This window comes from Leuciscus leuciscus, assembly GCF_965113295.1.
Source record: "Leuciscus leuciscus genome assembly, chromosome: 12".
In the NCBI taxonomy this organism is placed as follows: domain Eukaryota; kingdom Metazoa; phylum Chordata; class Actinopteri; order Cypriniformes; family Leuciscidae; genus Leuciscus; species Leuciscus leuciscus.
The window spans coordinates 23,800,703-23,817,075 of NC_138736.1; the positions used below are offsets into that span (position 1 = coordinate 23,800,703).

General features: G+C 38.2%; 2 long non-coding RNA genes across 8 annotated transcripts in view; one reads left to right on the forward strand and one right to left on the reverse strand.

Moving 5' to 3' along the window:
* Positions 1-15,355, forward strand: part of LOC309510409 — a 30,701-nt gene extending 15,346 nt beyond the window's left edge. For 3 of the 7 annotated variants that reach the window (XR_014210351.1, XR_014210356.1, XR_014210357.1), the window contains 2 exons: positions 7,675-11,367; positions 12,525-15,355. This is a non-coding gene — a long non-coding RNA (uncharacterized lncRNA). The remainder of the gene's footprint in view (positions 1-7,674; positions 11,368-12,524) is intronic. The other 4 variants (XR_014210354.1, XR_014210352.1, XR_014210353.1 and 1 more) reach the window with 4 other exon arrangements.
* On the reverse strand, positions 6,116-12,651 carry LOC309510411. The gene is made up of 2 exons (XR_014210361.1): positions 12,529-12,651; positions 6,116-11,372 (listed from the first exon to the last, which is right to left on the reverse strand). It is a non-coding gene; the product is annotated as an uncharacterized lncRNA (long non-coding RNA).
* Positions 15,356-16,373: the final 1,018 nt, after the last annotated feature.

Consider the following 16,373-nt stretch of genomic DNA (forward strand, 5'->3'; position numbering starts at 1 on the left):
TGCAAAAATCCACTAATGTATTGGTTTGACGCTTATATTTTAATTGAGCAGACATGATTGCAGATCGTGTGCAGCTGACAGACTAACTTAACTGTTTATTGATCTATCTTACAATATTTACAATATGCCTGAATAATCTAATTATCGTTTCTGTTTTATATCTGTTGTCTGGCCTGTGCAAGCTACATTTAGATCTTAAACCACTGAATATTAACGTTACATTACTTGAAATTGTTTGATTTAATTATTTTTTTTGTTTCCCCATGATAATGTAATTGATTTTTATTGTGTATGTAATTATTTTCAGCACCATAATGTTGAAAAGGAAGACGAGGATAAGGCCTGTTGATGATGCCAGGACACACATTCTGTCTTTTAGGGACAAACCTGGGTTTACGGAATGATTTATCGATAGTAACAAAGGTATGGGACAGCATATTACACATTAATTTCTTAGTACTGATCGTTTGCATACGCTTACATGATAATCCATGTCTTTGTAGTTGGAAAATGATAAATTAGCATTGGTTTTGTAAAAGTGTCCACATTGTGTGTTAATAACCTGAATCATTAGGGGTGGAACAGTACACAGAAGTCACGATTCGGTTCAGACATTACGGTTCGGTAGGAGTTCGGTACAATGGAGGGAAAAGCAAAACAAAAATGCAGAAATTTTTTATTGTGCATGTCTGAGGCTGTACCATAGTGTCATACGGTCTCTCCCCTGAGCTAGCTGCAACAGCCTGCCCTGAAGTGTGTAAAGTAAGATGTAAACAAGACAATCAGCTATAAAACTGAAAATAAAGCATCTCTTATTTATGCGAGGGCGCGTGGCAAAAATGTCGTCATTGCGGTGTTGGCGGTCGTGCGCGTTGGGTGTGCAATAGGGCTGCAACTAACGATTATTTTGATAATCGATTAATCGGACGATTATTTTTTCGATTAATCGATTAATCGGATAGGTTTTTTAAATTCAATTTGATTTTTGTTTATAACTAAATAAAACCCTAAATCAGGGTATTTATGTGTAAAAGTGTACTTTAAAAAGTGCAAAAGCCACACATTGAGTTTTACTAATATAATCTTTAATTTTTACATTTTAAACCCCAAACACAAAAGTTTGTCCAGTTTTTAAACAGTAAAACTTCTTTAAATATCCAAAATATAAATAAACAAAACAAAATATTGAGTTGCGCTGCTCATATAAACTTCACATTATGAAATTAGGACACAAACATGTTTGTAATAAGATATTAAGCAGCAGATTTTGAATTCCAATGTAGAATGCGATCTGTTATTTCTTGATAACAGACCGCTGCGAAGTATAACACACCAGAAAAACAGAGCGTTGCTATGGACGCAGGATTCTAACCGTAGAGACGGAACGGAGTATTTTCTTTAGCGGAAGCAATACAATCATTTTTAAATCAATAAACTCCTTTTTAAATCAATATTTTGTGTAAAATTATTGATTTATTTGGTGGGTAGCCATGTAATAAGCGGGATTATCCCTTACATAGTAGTAGACAAATGCTATAAAAAGAGAGCGGAATGGAGGTACGCAGCTGACAACAGGCTTGATTAAAAGTACAGGAAAAATGATGTATTACTGCACAAGCATTCGCTGAAAACCACTGACTACAGTGACTAAAAAACAATATTTTACTGCTGCTGTTATTAACTGCCTTTATATTTAGTGCTTCACTTTGTAAATACCATTTAATTTAACCTATTTATGCGGTAGCGCTATTTTAATCCATCACTTATGTTGCGAGCGAACTGATTGCGCAACCTGATGCTCGATACAAAATAGATCTAGTGTGACTGTCCCGAAGTTAGTAAACAAAGCTGTTTACACTGTAGTATTGAATTAAACTAGACTATACCATTTTCACATCATCATATAATGAGAATATACAGTTTTTGCTTGCCGTGCTGATGTTTCTCTCCGATTACTCTCTGCCATTTCGCGTGACTGCGTTGTCATGAAAGGGACGTCATCAGTAACGCTCCCCGTGACGTGAGCAGACCAACTAATCGACAATGACATTCGTTGACAACGATTTTCATAATCGATTATTATCGATTAGTTGTTGCAGCCCTAGTGTGCAAGGCCACATTTCGCGTAGGGCTATCACGATAACTGCAATATTGTATTACCGCTCTACTGACAAGCCAACCGCAGAGGAATTCAAGTAACCACAGCAACCGCGATATTTGCGTTTTCTTTTTTCATAAGGCTACACCCTTCTTGATTTGAACTTTGTGCATGTGTATTGAATGTTAAATAAGTTAATAATGATAATAAGACATGGTGATCATGGTTTTATCGTGGTGATTTGTACAGAGGCTTCGTGGAGTTGCACTTAAGCCTAAACGGACAGTGAATGAGAGAGATCGACTGAGCGCGTGCGATTACCTGCGTCTGTCTTTGAGGTCAAGTCATATTCGTGAAAAGGTTGCCGTGTCCAAGGAAAGTTAAATATTTGTCCTGTCATCCTTTGAACGTTTAAAATAAAGGGTATTTACCATGAATGGCATCAGCGACATCGCTGGTCAGCATCCACAGCGCGAGGAACTCGCGGTCGCGGGAAACAAAACTCAGTGAGTCACGCATTGAATCAATGCCATTTATCTCTATGAAGCTTCAGCATTTCCCATGCGACGCATTGCTGGTCAGCTGAGCCTTGAAAAGTGGAGCTCAAAGTTAAAAATAATTAACCTTGTTTCATTACTATCTTTTAATGAATCAATCAGCGTTTTTGAACGTGTTGTTGAATGAATGGTTTAATGACTCACTCAACGACAGTCCGTTGCCGTAACAACTGCGCGCTGAGTGACAGGCTTTCAATGCGCAGAGACGCTTTTTAGTTTCGGTTTGTTGTTTACTTAAAATGTTCTCGCTTTTGTGCATACTGACCACATCGTGACACTTATTTATATAGCAACAAATACATCTAAATAAATTAATAAATGCGGTAAAACCGCATATCGCGCTATTGGCCCACTGAAAATTACCGCAAGGGAAAATCCTTCACCGCGACAGCCCTAATTTTGCGTGGCGGTGTGCAGTGCACGGTTTTTTAGTGTGCACGGCTCCGCATCCGAAGACGCACAACTTCGAGCCGAATCTGGCCAAGCATGTACATCTCACAGCACCGGCAGCCAGTTCTTGCATCTAAATGAGTTGCTTAATGTACATTAACAAAATAGCAGACATAAGCCCTTTAAATAAAAATAAATAGCCATGTTTTATAAAAAGGTTCACAAAACTAAATACAAATGTTTAGAAATTATGTAAGATAACGTTAATTTAGTTGTAGGTTACGTTCTCATATCCATTTTCTTCTAATGTCACGGAATAATCTGGTTTCCTGCTTTACACGATTCTTTTGTAGTGTGGTTTTGGTGTACTAAAGGTGTTGTTGTAGGCTACTAAAATAAACATTCACTAGTGTACCTTATTTCTCACCGCTGATTCCTGATGGACAGTTACACCGAGTCGCACCCTGTCATTTCAAAGAATAGTACACCGGCGAACGCAAAGTATAAATGCCTCGTCCATTTGGGGAGGCGCGCGCGCGCGGTCAGCGGAGGCTCGCGAAAGTATAAACAAACCTAGCCTAAGGCGGGGCTACAGATTAGGTGTCCCTAAAGAACCTGCGTATCTAACAGTAGTTCTGCATTACATTAATTCATTTGAACGCGAGTTTTATTTATTTTTATACTGTGTATTCTGTGTGTAAATTCATGCACCGAACCATGACACCCGTACCGATTTGGTTCTAGGGATGCACCGATCCACATTTTTTCACTTCCGATCTGATCCCGATACCTGAATTTGGATATCGGCCGATACCGATACTATTCCGATACCAGAGCTGTGTTTGCTTTAATATTATTATTATTATTATTATTATTATTATCATTATTGTTTATTTTATATGATGCTGAAATAAACTTCTCTCAACAGGCAAGTGTGATATGTACGTATACGCATGTATGTCCCAAAAGGCAACTTGAGAAGTATAAGGTCAGAAAAGGAAGTCAGAAAAACAGGAAATCCTGTTAACAGGAAAAATCCCATTCTGAAAACAAATATACAACTGTAAGGGTTTCAAATTGATTGTCATGTCAATATTTATTACATTCCCAAAATGTCAAATACTTGAGTCTTGAAATATAAGAAAAGTGCAAGTGTAATGTTAAACATCTTACACACACACTATCTAAAGGGTGATCCTCGTTCCGATGCGGTAACTCTCTCGATGAATGCTCGATCAACATCAGCCATCTTGCAAACAGACAAGCGGATTTCGCCTCAGACGTAGGGTTGGGTATCGTTTTAATTTTAACCATTCCGGTTCTGCTTATCGAATCCGGTTCTTAACGATTCTTGGTTTCAATTTCAATATTTATTGGAGAGAAAAAAGAGAGCAAATACTTGTAAAAATTCTACCTTTTATTCTTGTCACATTTAGGCTATTACCAGTAAAACTGTGACAATGCAAAGTATTTATATTTATAATACTTTAAGGAATTATCATGAAAAGCAAAAACATGAACATAAAATATGTAACAGAAGTAAAGACGTTACATCATCAGATGTAGAATCAGCAATTCTTTTGAAGAAAAATCAGCATGTCTGCCTTCTCTGGAACGAGAATCATTCATTCAAAAGATTCGTTCAGAAATGGTGAATCATCCATTAACTAAACAAGTATTTATGGAGTATCAAACAAGTATTCATTCAAAAAAATACATTTAATAGACTCGACTCGTATTAATTGTCTGACGCTGTCTTGCTCTGCGGTGTTTCCAGTGTGAAGTATTTCCACACAGCGGACATGTTGGCTAACCGCAAACTGCGGAATGGATTTCCTGAGCGGGGGCGTGTCTCATAACGCTGTGTCTCATTGAGCTGCGCCTCCGTTCGGGAAATCCAAATCCAAAGCTAGCAGACTAGCTGGCGGGAATCACTTTTGGAGTCATTTCAGCAGACAACGTTAAAGTGCAGACATGACTCATGGATATCGGATATCTCCGCAGGTTGGATCGGGAAAATCCGATGCGTGAATTACGCTGGTATCGGTCCCGATACCGATACTGGATCGGATCGGCCCCATCCCTAAATACGAATACATGTACCGCTCCACCCCTATGAATCATAGCTCCAACTTCTGTTGATTATCAGGATGTCTGCCAATCTTTAAGTTTTTAATTTGTTAATGTACAAATAATGCCTTAATTAGCATTTCAATGTCTTAAATCAAAGTTTCAAAGATCTTAAAATGCTAAATTGCAATGAACCATGACAGGCAGCCCTCTGTGTGCACACAATCGAAGCGTGTGTACTGAAAAGTCTTCTGTCAGCGCTAGGGCTGAACGATTAATTGCATTTACGATAATATCGCGATATGATGAAACGCGATTTAACCGCAAAAGCTGCGATTAAACTTTGGTCACGTGACACGCGTCAGCAGTAAAGCAGTCTGCACTACGCCTACGGAGGAAGCATCAACTTGGCACGCTACACATAGACCTGGCATAGGCTACAGGAAAGAACAGTTTGTGTTTAATTTATGTGATATTGTGTTATAGATTCTCTCCAACGATTTTGTATCTATTCAGATAATTCAGAATAGAGTCTGATCTTAGTTTTAAACACAGATAGCCTACGTGATGACGCTGCGTGTGCTTTATAAACAACAATATTCTGCTTGCTTCTAATTCCTCTGTCTCACACACACGCACACACGACACCACTCGAACCTTCCGAAAAATAATCTTTCATAAAGTTCGGAGAAGTTGAAGCGAATTACAAGGACATTCGCGGGCTGCATTGCACAAGATGCGCTATAAGATACGCATCACGCGTGCTTTGCTTGATGTTACTCTTGTAGTCTCGCCCGCCGGCGCCGGTATTTTCCTTACAAATGCTCTACGAAGGCATCATATGTCTTTTGGAATACAGTTGGCTTATATATTAAAAATATGAAAATCACTGACAGAAGCTGCTTTCAGTTTCAAATACTCACGCGCGCTTTGCGAAGAGCGCTTGAGCATGCGGCTGTGAGCGACTCCGTCTACGTGGTGAAATGTACTTGCATCTCAAAATGCTTTTATGACGCGAAATTAATGTAAACGCAGTTAAGTTATTTTAACAGACAGGACAAACCACATCTTATATTTCAAAAGAGATGAAAACGTTCAGACAGCCTACCCTTAAATACTGAAAGCACTCATTGTTTATTGCTTGTAATGTTTTTAATGTTTTTATTTGATTTGCTTTTATGTTTTGGAGCTATATTAGTTAAAATTCTTAACATATAGTTGTATTATTTAGTTTTTTTTAATGTGTATTTCTTTTTAAAAGTACTTATAATTATAAATATTTTAAGTTTTATAAAAAAAAAAGATTCCCATCCTATTTTACAGTGATGTATTGCTTGTTTTTGTTGAAATAATAGAAAAGATAAAGAGCTTAAAAATAATCGCATATTAAATCGCAATCGCAATATTGGTAAAAATAATCGCAATTAGATTATTTTCCAAAATCGTTCAGCCCTAGTCAGCGCTCAAGCATCCGCTTCAGTTCTTCTGCGCTTTACCCATTAAATACACACATTCATCTTAAATGTATGTAAAAAATGATTATCTATGCATAGCTATGTGATCTCATATATGCATGATCTGTTTCTTAGAACTTTTTGTCTGATTTCCAGGAGCCAAAGCAGCAGACTTCTGTTCTAGAGACCAAAACATCCCTAACAGATCACTCTTCCCATGATGCCTCCATCAAATATGCTTTTGTCACGCAGGTAAAGGAATAATGTCGACTCTGTCATCACAATCTATTCTAGTCTTGCCCTCATGCTGCATGTCAAGCGCTCACACACACACATTTCTAGTCTAGGCCTTATGGGGCCCTCCCCTCAAATGAATGAATTCACAGTTAAGCTCACACACACACACCATTCCAGTCTAGGCCTTATGGGGCCCTCACACACACACACACACATTTCTAGTCTAGGCCTTATGGGGCCCTCCCCTCAAATGAATGAATTCAGTTAAGCTCACACACACACACATTTCCAGTCTAGGCCATATGGGGCCCTGACGTATGGATCTCACTCTTAGTGATTTTACATCATTGGGACAACACCTGTCAATATTTAAAGTAGTGTAATTGCAGGTGTAATTCAACACTGATCAAGCTGCTGCATGTTCAGAATGAGTATTTTGGATGTAATGCATTGCAACATCTTATTTGTTGCTGTGACACTTGCTGTTACCTCTAGAAAAGACAAATGTATGCTCTTATATTTCAGCTGTGCTAGATGAGAAACTGTTTTCACATGAGCTAACTTTTGTTACCTTTGGTTTCTGTTGTTTTTTGTCTGATTTCCAGGAGCCAAAGCAACAGACTTCTGTTATAGAGACCAAAACATCCCTAACAGATCACTCTTCCCATGATGCCTCCAACAAAGATGCTGTCGTCACGCAGGTAAAGGAGTAATGTTGACTGTCATCACAATCTATTCTAGTCTTGCCCTCATGCTGCATGTCAAGCGCTCACACACACACACGTTTCCAGTCTAGGCCTTATGGGGCCCTTCCCTCAAATGAATGAATTCACAGTTAAGCTCACACACACACACATTTCCAGTCTAGGCCTTATGGGGCCCCCCCACACACACACACATTTCCAGTCTAGGCCATATGGGGCCCTGACGTATGGATCTCACTCTTAGTGATTTTACATCATTGGGACAACACCTGTCAATATTTAAAGTAGTGTAATTGCAGGTGTAATTCAACACTGATCAAGCTGCTGCATGTTCAGAATGAGTATTTTGGATGTAATGCATTGCAACATATTATTTGTTGCTGTGACACTTGCTGTTACCTCTAGAAAAGACAAATGTATGCTCTTATATTTCAGCTGTGCTAGATGAGAAACTGTTTTCACATGAGCTAACTTTTGTTACCTTTGGTTTCTGTTGTTTTTTGTCTGATTTCCAGGAGCCAAAGCAACAGACTTCTGTTATAGAGACCAAAACATCCCTAACAGATCACTCTTCCCATGATGCCTCCAACAAAGATGCTGTCGTCACGCAGGTAAAGGAGTAATGTTGACTGTCATCCCAATCTATTCTAGTCTTGCCCTCATGCTGCATGTCAAGCACTCACACACACGTTTCCAGTCTAGGCCTTATGGGGCCCTTCCCTCAAATGAATGAATTCACAGTTAAGCTCACACACACACACATTTCCAGTCTAGGCCTTATGGGGCCCCCCCACACACACACACACATTTCCAGTCTAGGCCATATGGGGCCCTGACGTATGGATCTCACTCTTAGTGATTTTACATCATTGGGACAACACCTGTCAATATTTAAAGTAGTGTAATTGCAGGTGTAATTCAACACTGATCAAGCTGCTGCATGTTCAGAATGAGTATTTTGGATGTAATGCATTGCAACATATTATTTGTTGCTGTGACACTTGCTGTTACCTCTAGAAAAGACAAATGTATGCTCTTATATTTCAGCTGTGCTAGATGAGAAACTGTTTTCACATGAGCTAACTTTTGTTACCTTTGGTTTCTGTTGTTTTTTGTCTGATTTCCAGGAGCCAAAGCAACAGATTTCTGTTATAGAGACCAAAACATCCCTAACAGATCACTCTTCCCATGATGCCTCCAACAAAGATGCTGTCGTCACGCAGGTAAAGGAGTAATGTCGACTGTCATCACAATCTATTCTAGTCTTGCCCTCATGCTGCATGTCAAGCGCTCACACACACACACGTTTCCAGTCTAGGCCTTATGGGGCCCTTCCCTCAAATGAATGAATTCACAGTTAAGCTCACACACACACAATTCCAGTCTAGGCCTTATGGGGCCCCCCCACACACACACACATTTCCAGTCTAGGCCTTATGGGGCCCTGACGTATGGATCTCACTCTTAGTGATTTTACATCATTGGGACAACACCTGTCAATATTTAAAGTAGTGTAATTGCAGGTGTAATTCAACACTGATCAAGCTGCTGCATGTTCAGAATGAGTATTTTGGATGGAATGCATTGCAACAACTTATTTGTTGCTGTGACACTTGCTGTTACCTCTAGAAAACATGAGTGTATGCTCTTATATTTCAGCTGTGCTAGATGAGAAACTGTTTTCACATGAGCTAACTTTTGTTAACTTTGGTTTCTGTTGTTTTTTTTGTCTAATTTCCAGGAGCCAAAGCAGCAGACTTCTGTTCTAGAGACCAAAACATCCCTAACAGATCACTCTTCCCATGATGCCTCCAACAAAGATGCTGTCGTCACGCAGGTAAAGTAGTAATGTCGACTCTGTCATCACAATCTATTCTAGTCTTGCCCTCATGCTCTACATGTCAAGCGCTCACACACACACATTTCTAGCCTAGGCCTTATGGGGCCCTCACACGCATTTCTAGTATAGGCCTTATGGGGCCCTGCCCTCAAACGAATGAATTCACAGTTAAGCTCACACACATACCATTCCAGTCTAGGCCTTATGGGGCCCCCACATACACACACATTTCCAGTCTAGGCCTTATGGGGCCCCCACATACACACACATTTCCAGTCTAGGCCTTATGGGGCCCTCCCCTCAAACGAATGAATTCACAGTTAAGCTCACACACACCATTCCAGTCTAGGCCTTATGGGGCCCCCACATACACACACATTTCCAGTCTAGGCCTTATGGGGCCCTCACGTATGGATCTCACTCTTAGTGATTTTACATCATTGGGACAACACCTGTCAATATTTAAACTAGTGTAATTGCAGGTGTAATTCAACACTGATCAAGCTGCTGCATGTTCAGAATGAGTATTTTGGATGGAATGCATTGCAACATCGTATTTGTTGCTGTGACACTTGCTGTTACCTCTAGAAAAGATGAGTGTATGCTCTTACTGTCTATATGGAGCATCGGCAAGATAAGATATGTCAATGATGCTTAGGATCTGTTGCGTACCAGCTACTTCATCATTGTCTTATCAGTCATTTCTCCTTAAGGCCCGATATACTTCAAGCGAAATCGAATAACGAACTGTGACGTCATTCAACAAAATCAGGCCATAACAAAGTTTGTTTTGGGATTTCAAAGCGAACTTTCCAGAAAAGTTTGCTCGGGCTGGTAAACACCATCGTACTACCGTTGGTCCGTGGCGATTGCGTAATAGGTAGGTGTGCGTGGTAGGGATGGACTCTGAGTACTCGCAAATGACAGCGACGATCAATCATGAAAACGATGATCGCGATGTGACTAGTATTAAGTCTTTTTTTTTTTTCTCTAAGGAAAGTTAAAAAGCACAGCATTGTCCATCTATAAATCGTTCTCTTTTAGAACAGTAGATAGTATTTGATAAGTAATAGAATATAATTGAATAGAACAGAGTAGAAATTTTTGACCTCAACATACTGAAGAAGAGGGCAGGTTTTATTGTTATAGTCATTTTGTATACTCTTGACAGATTGCAGTTTCAGTTTTACAACTCATTCATATTCTATTACTTGCCGTTTTAGAGACTGTTGACATGGATGGGTGTTCACAAGAAAAATTTGGTTATGAAAGATATCTCAATTAAATTAGACAATTAAATGTAGATGTTATTGCACAATATTTATGGGATTCCACATATTTGGTTGTTGCATTAATATAACCTTTTAGTTAATTTATAGTTGACATGTTTTAGACATGCTGCCTGTTGCATGTGGGGAATGTTTGACATTGTTTCCAGTTAATTGTGTGGTACAGTAAGCTACACCACAGGTATAGTAGACGATCCAAAGGTAGACGATCTCCTCAACGTTCTCATCCCATTGCTTCAGGGCTATTGCCACTGTAATGTGTTCTGTAAGTTGCTTTGGGGAGAAAGTATCTGCCAAGGGCATACATTTAAATTGTGCTCCCAGTGTGAGTGCAAGTATGATTAAACCCGGCTCTCTCTACCACTGTATTGTAGAATTATGGAACCATGTGAAATTTGTTCAATTCGATTTGTTTATTTGTATAGCGCTTTTCACAATACATATCATCTGCAAGACTCGTGCCGTATACTGAATATTTATAAACTTGTACTGTTGATCATTGCTCTTGGTCACCATGACACAAATGTTATGCATGATAGATCCTAATCCAGTCAGTGTTGCTTACATTTTGATTTATCTTTCTTTAATAAACTTTTTTTTTTCTTTGCACTCAGATGACTTTATTCCAGAAGCACAGGAGACTGAAGTTGAGGACAGTGTGACATCCACACAAGAACCTACTTCCACGCTGCATTCCCAATACCAGAGAAAGTCGGCAAAAAAGAGAGGTGAGCTTAGAAATGTTAAGTAGATTGATTGTCCCGTTCGTCTTGAAGACACAAGCTTTATTCTGAATTATATTATTTGATCAAATCTTTACTCTTGATCACTGTACATTGATAGCTGTCACAATAGGTATGTTTACACAGTCTAATATTCTGATTATATTTGGTTTACAACCTCAAACAGAATTATTGAGCGTAAGGTTTAAAGGGATACTTTACCCCAAAATTTTTATTGTCATTTACTCACCTTCATGTTGTTCCAAACCTGTATGAGTTTTTCTTCTGCTGAACACAGAAGACATTTTAAAGAATGGGGGTAACCAGACAATTGATGGCACCACTGACTTCTATAGTATTTTTTTCCTAATTTGAACGTCAGTGGTGCCGTCAACTCTCTGGTTACCCACATTCTTTAAAATGTCTTCTGTGTTCAGAAGAAAGAAACTCATACAGGTTTGGAACAACATGTGGGTGAGTAAATGATGACAGAATTTTTGGGTTAAACATTTTCATTATATGATCAAAAGGAAAATTGTACTATGTAAATGTATAACACTTTGCTTAGATTTCATTCTAAAAGTGTGGGATGCACAAAGGGAAGATTTTGCGTTCGCACAAAAGTTTTAATACATTCATCTGCATATAATTTCCATATGCATATTCCCATCGATGTGAGACTGCCATGTTTAACAGGACAATACGTAAAATATGAGATGCGGACTGTAAAAGTCATTGCTAATAATCCTTGTCTTGTTTTTAAAATAAAAATGTCCATAAAACAAAGTACATTTGCCAAAATTGTATAAAGTACTTTAAGTAGACGGTCTACTAATGCTGTAATGAGAGTTAGTTGACATGTAGGTGCATTGTTACTCAGTTAACAGAATGTCTAAAGGGGACCATCAAAATAAAGTGCTACCACACATTTTACTGGATTGCACTGCTTTATTATTATTATTATTATTATTATTAGTCAAAAGTTTTATTCAGAAACAAACTAAAAGTGTATTTTTAGTCTCTGAACCAAGTCAATATGGCAATGAATGGCCTGTGTGATCAATCCAATAGTCTTTCAGTTCAGATTAAGGTTTAAAAATCCTAAACTTAAGACATTAACCTAAACTTAATAACATGTTATTTTTTTGTATACTTGGGTAAAGAAACTGCTGCCAAAAGAAGCTGGACAACAGATGAATGTGCGGCAGTAGAAAGGCACCTAAGGAAATTCATTGTGAGGAGCCAAGTTCCAGGGAAAAAGGACTGTCAGCGCTGCGTTGATGCAGAAGCTCAAGCTTTAGGAAATCGAGACTGGAAGGCGGTCAAATACTTCATCAAAAATCGTATTTCTGCCATAAGAAGGAAAGTACGGGGAAATACAGGTATCTCAACGTATTGGATGCCTTCCCACTAGCATTCACATCGGGACATGTGTTCTAAGTGTTTTCAACAAAGTTGACATTTAGTTTTTCATTGTATTATCCTCTTAAAGGGTTAGTTGTCATTTACTCTCCTTTGTTATTCCAAACCCATAAGAAATTTGTTCATCTTTGGAACACAGATGAAAATATTTTGAATGAAACGAGATATTTCTGTCCCTCCATTGTTCATCCTAAACTTCAACCTCACCCTAAACTTTCAAGCTTCAGAACATTTATAAAGTAGTAGTAATCCATGTGGTTTAATACCAATTTTATGAAGTTAGGTGAATGCACTTTCACTTAATCCACTTACTTAACATTATACAACAATTACAATAACAGTGAACTGGACTTTGCATTGATGCAGCACACACAATTATACACATTTTCTGGTTAATAGGGATTCTGTTCAATGATTCAATGAGTTGTGAAACTGCAATCTGTCAAGATTATACAAAATGACTACATAAATAGCTGAATAGACTAAAATTGTCTAGTTAGTCACATTATAACAATAAAACCTGCCCTCTTCTTCAGTATGTTGAGGTCAAATACTTCTACTCTGTTCTATTCAATTCTATTCTATTACTTATCAAATACTATCTACTATTCTAAAAGAGAACGATTTATAAATGGACAATGCTGTGCTTTTTAACTTTCCTTAATAATAAAAAAGACTTCTATATCAATACCAGTCACATCAAGCTGAATTTCATCCAGATTCTTCCCCTTGTATTCTCCTAGCCGTCCCTGTTCTGTAGTCTTGAGATTCAGAACAGTCGACAGAGTAGCAATGTGTTTCCTAAGTTTTGTTGAGGTTAGCGCTTTGGGATGTTTGATATCATCACATTCATTCACAAACTGCCTAATGCAATCGGAACCCCTCAAGTAATGGACAGAGAGCGGCAATGCAAACAAGTATCCGTTTTCACTCAGTACTCCACATTCTTCTCGCTTTTCAGAGTATCGAGCGATTCTCTCATGACCGGGGTAAGGAGAACAGGAACTTTCCTCCCTCTCTTTCCTACTATGGCAATCCGAACAAAATGTTTGCAAAGCTTCTGCTCCAGTGCTGTAAGTGCTAGGTTAACATCTTCGTGTGTTTCTGATGTATCCTTCTGCTCTGCGTCGGTTGAAGAGGATAACTTGCGCCAGGGTCACTTTAGCAACGTCCTTCCAGTTCAAGGGAGAAGGCTCTTCTTGCAGGGCATTCAATTGCTTCTGCTGTTTCTCAGACAAATAGCAATGCAGTCTGTGGACATCCTGTGTGAATGGTAGAATCTGAGGAGAATTCCACTTGGTCTGGTTAAGCTGAGTTAGCGCTTGACTTGCAATGTCAAATTTCCTACTTTCTTGGTATAGCAGTGCACATTCCTCAGCATCTTTGGCAGTCTGTTGATCTTTCATCTTCAATCCTTCAGATTTGATAAACATGGCTAAAGCATGCAAGCCATGTCCAACTTTGCGAGCAAGAGACGGACGTTTATATTTGCCAGTTTCATCATTGAGTCCAGCTAGGCATCTTGCAGCCCGAGACATGACTACTTTTCAGGCTTTATGAGTTCTTTGATCCAACAATTGCAACAACTGTAAACTGGACTTTGCATTGATGCAGCACACACAATTATACACATTTTCTGGTTAAAAGGGATTCTTTGCCTCATATGCCCTTTTCCTTGTTTGTTGTATATCGTTTTGCCCTGTTTTTGTGCTGTTGTTGATCTCACGTAATACATCATCCACAAATGCAATAACTGTGAACTGGACTTTTGCATCGCTGCAGCACACACAATTATACAAAATTTTTCCTGGTTACTAATGATTCTTCACCTCATATACGATTTTTCTTGTTTGTTATTTGTCGCTGTTCCCCGTTTACAAAATATGTTATTGCTGATCTCTTGCACAACATGAAATTGCAGTGTTGATTGTTCTCAACCCTGGTCCTCGAGGGCCACCGTCCTGCAGAGTTTAGCTCCAATTTGTGTTCATGAGTAAGATTCATGTGTTGATCTGTGGAAGTGAAGACAGATCTTTTTTTTTTTTTTTTTTTTTTTTGGCACACGAAACATTGACATTGCTCCATAAAATTGGGATTAAACCTCTGGAGTCACATGGATAACTTTTTTCTTTATGAATGTTTGAAAGTTTTGGATGAACAGTTTTTAAATGGAAAGATGGAAATCTCTCAGGTTTCATTCAAATATCTTCAGTTGTGTTCTGAAGATGAACAAGTTTCTTATGGGTTTAGAATGCCTTGATGGTGAGTGAATGAAGGCAGAATGTTCATTTTTGGGGGAACTAACCCTTTAAAGTTCTTTGTTGTCTTATATTATAAAGTAGACTGGTAGATCCATTCAAATGTCTTTTTTAATTTTAAATGTTTTATACCAAAAATCAGACTGTTGACTCATGCATTGTAATGCCATGAGTTTCTTATAGCATGTTTATTACTGTTACATTGACCAAAAGCTTTATTTTTTTACCCATTTGAAATGTAAAATGTTGTCTAACCTCTTTTTGTATGGAACTGGCCATTGTGTATTACCAAATACATTTTCATTGAGGACAAATCATGTTGTAAAGTTGTTGTTTTTTAATCCAGTGTTTAGTGTAAAAATTACTCACGGTATTAGTGCTATAATTCCACAGGGTCTTAAAGTCTTTATGCATCAGATGAATAGGGAGTTTTCATGTGAAGTCCTCAATTTAGGAGTATATTATCTTAGGCTGCAGTGAACATGACTGGCTAGGAACACAACTTCATTAGAAATAAAAGAAAAATAACCATGGGACAAACAAGATCCCCTTCAGCAAAACCGCACAGTTCATTCAATGACCAATACAATGCAGACAAAGTACAGTTGGTGTCCTGCAGACTGAAGCAGGTCAGGCTGTGACCAAAATTTGAGGGCTCATTGATTTAGAAAAGTCTCTGGATTGGCTTTTTATGCCATGTTAATGGCTAAACTGATATATACCAAGGGTTCACTCTAAGCATGGCGAATCTGCTTTTAGCTATTATGCCAGCCACAGCTGGAACCAGCTTCTAGAGGAGATCAGATGTGCTCCTACAGTGGTCACATTTAAATCCAGACTCAAAACACTTCTGTTTAGCTATGCATTTACTGAATGAGCACTGTGCCGCTGTTCGTCCGACTGTTTGTACTGTACTGTATTTAATTTTTCTAAACTGTTTTAATTATTCTTATTTCTTTATTCTATTATTATTTTAATTTCTATGTAAAGCACTTCTATGCTATATAAATAAACTTGCCTTGCCAATATAGATGTGTGCAGATTAATTTAGAGGAATATACATTATAATATAAGAAAGTTTATATGGTAATCAAGGGCAAATAATAGAAGTAGTTGATGTTTTACAGATAGTGACTTTGGTCCCTTCTAAGATATAAAGATTAGAAATGTGTGTGTATCTGTGAAAGTGGACCCCACAACTCCTAAAAGTTAGATCCGGGCCCCACAAGTGACACAAAAACGCATGTGCAAACAATTTTGTTTGAATTTTGGTATATTGAAGTGATATTTCTTATTAGGAATTTTTTGTTATCTTGCTTGATTTTTTACAAG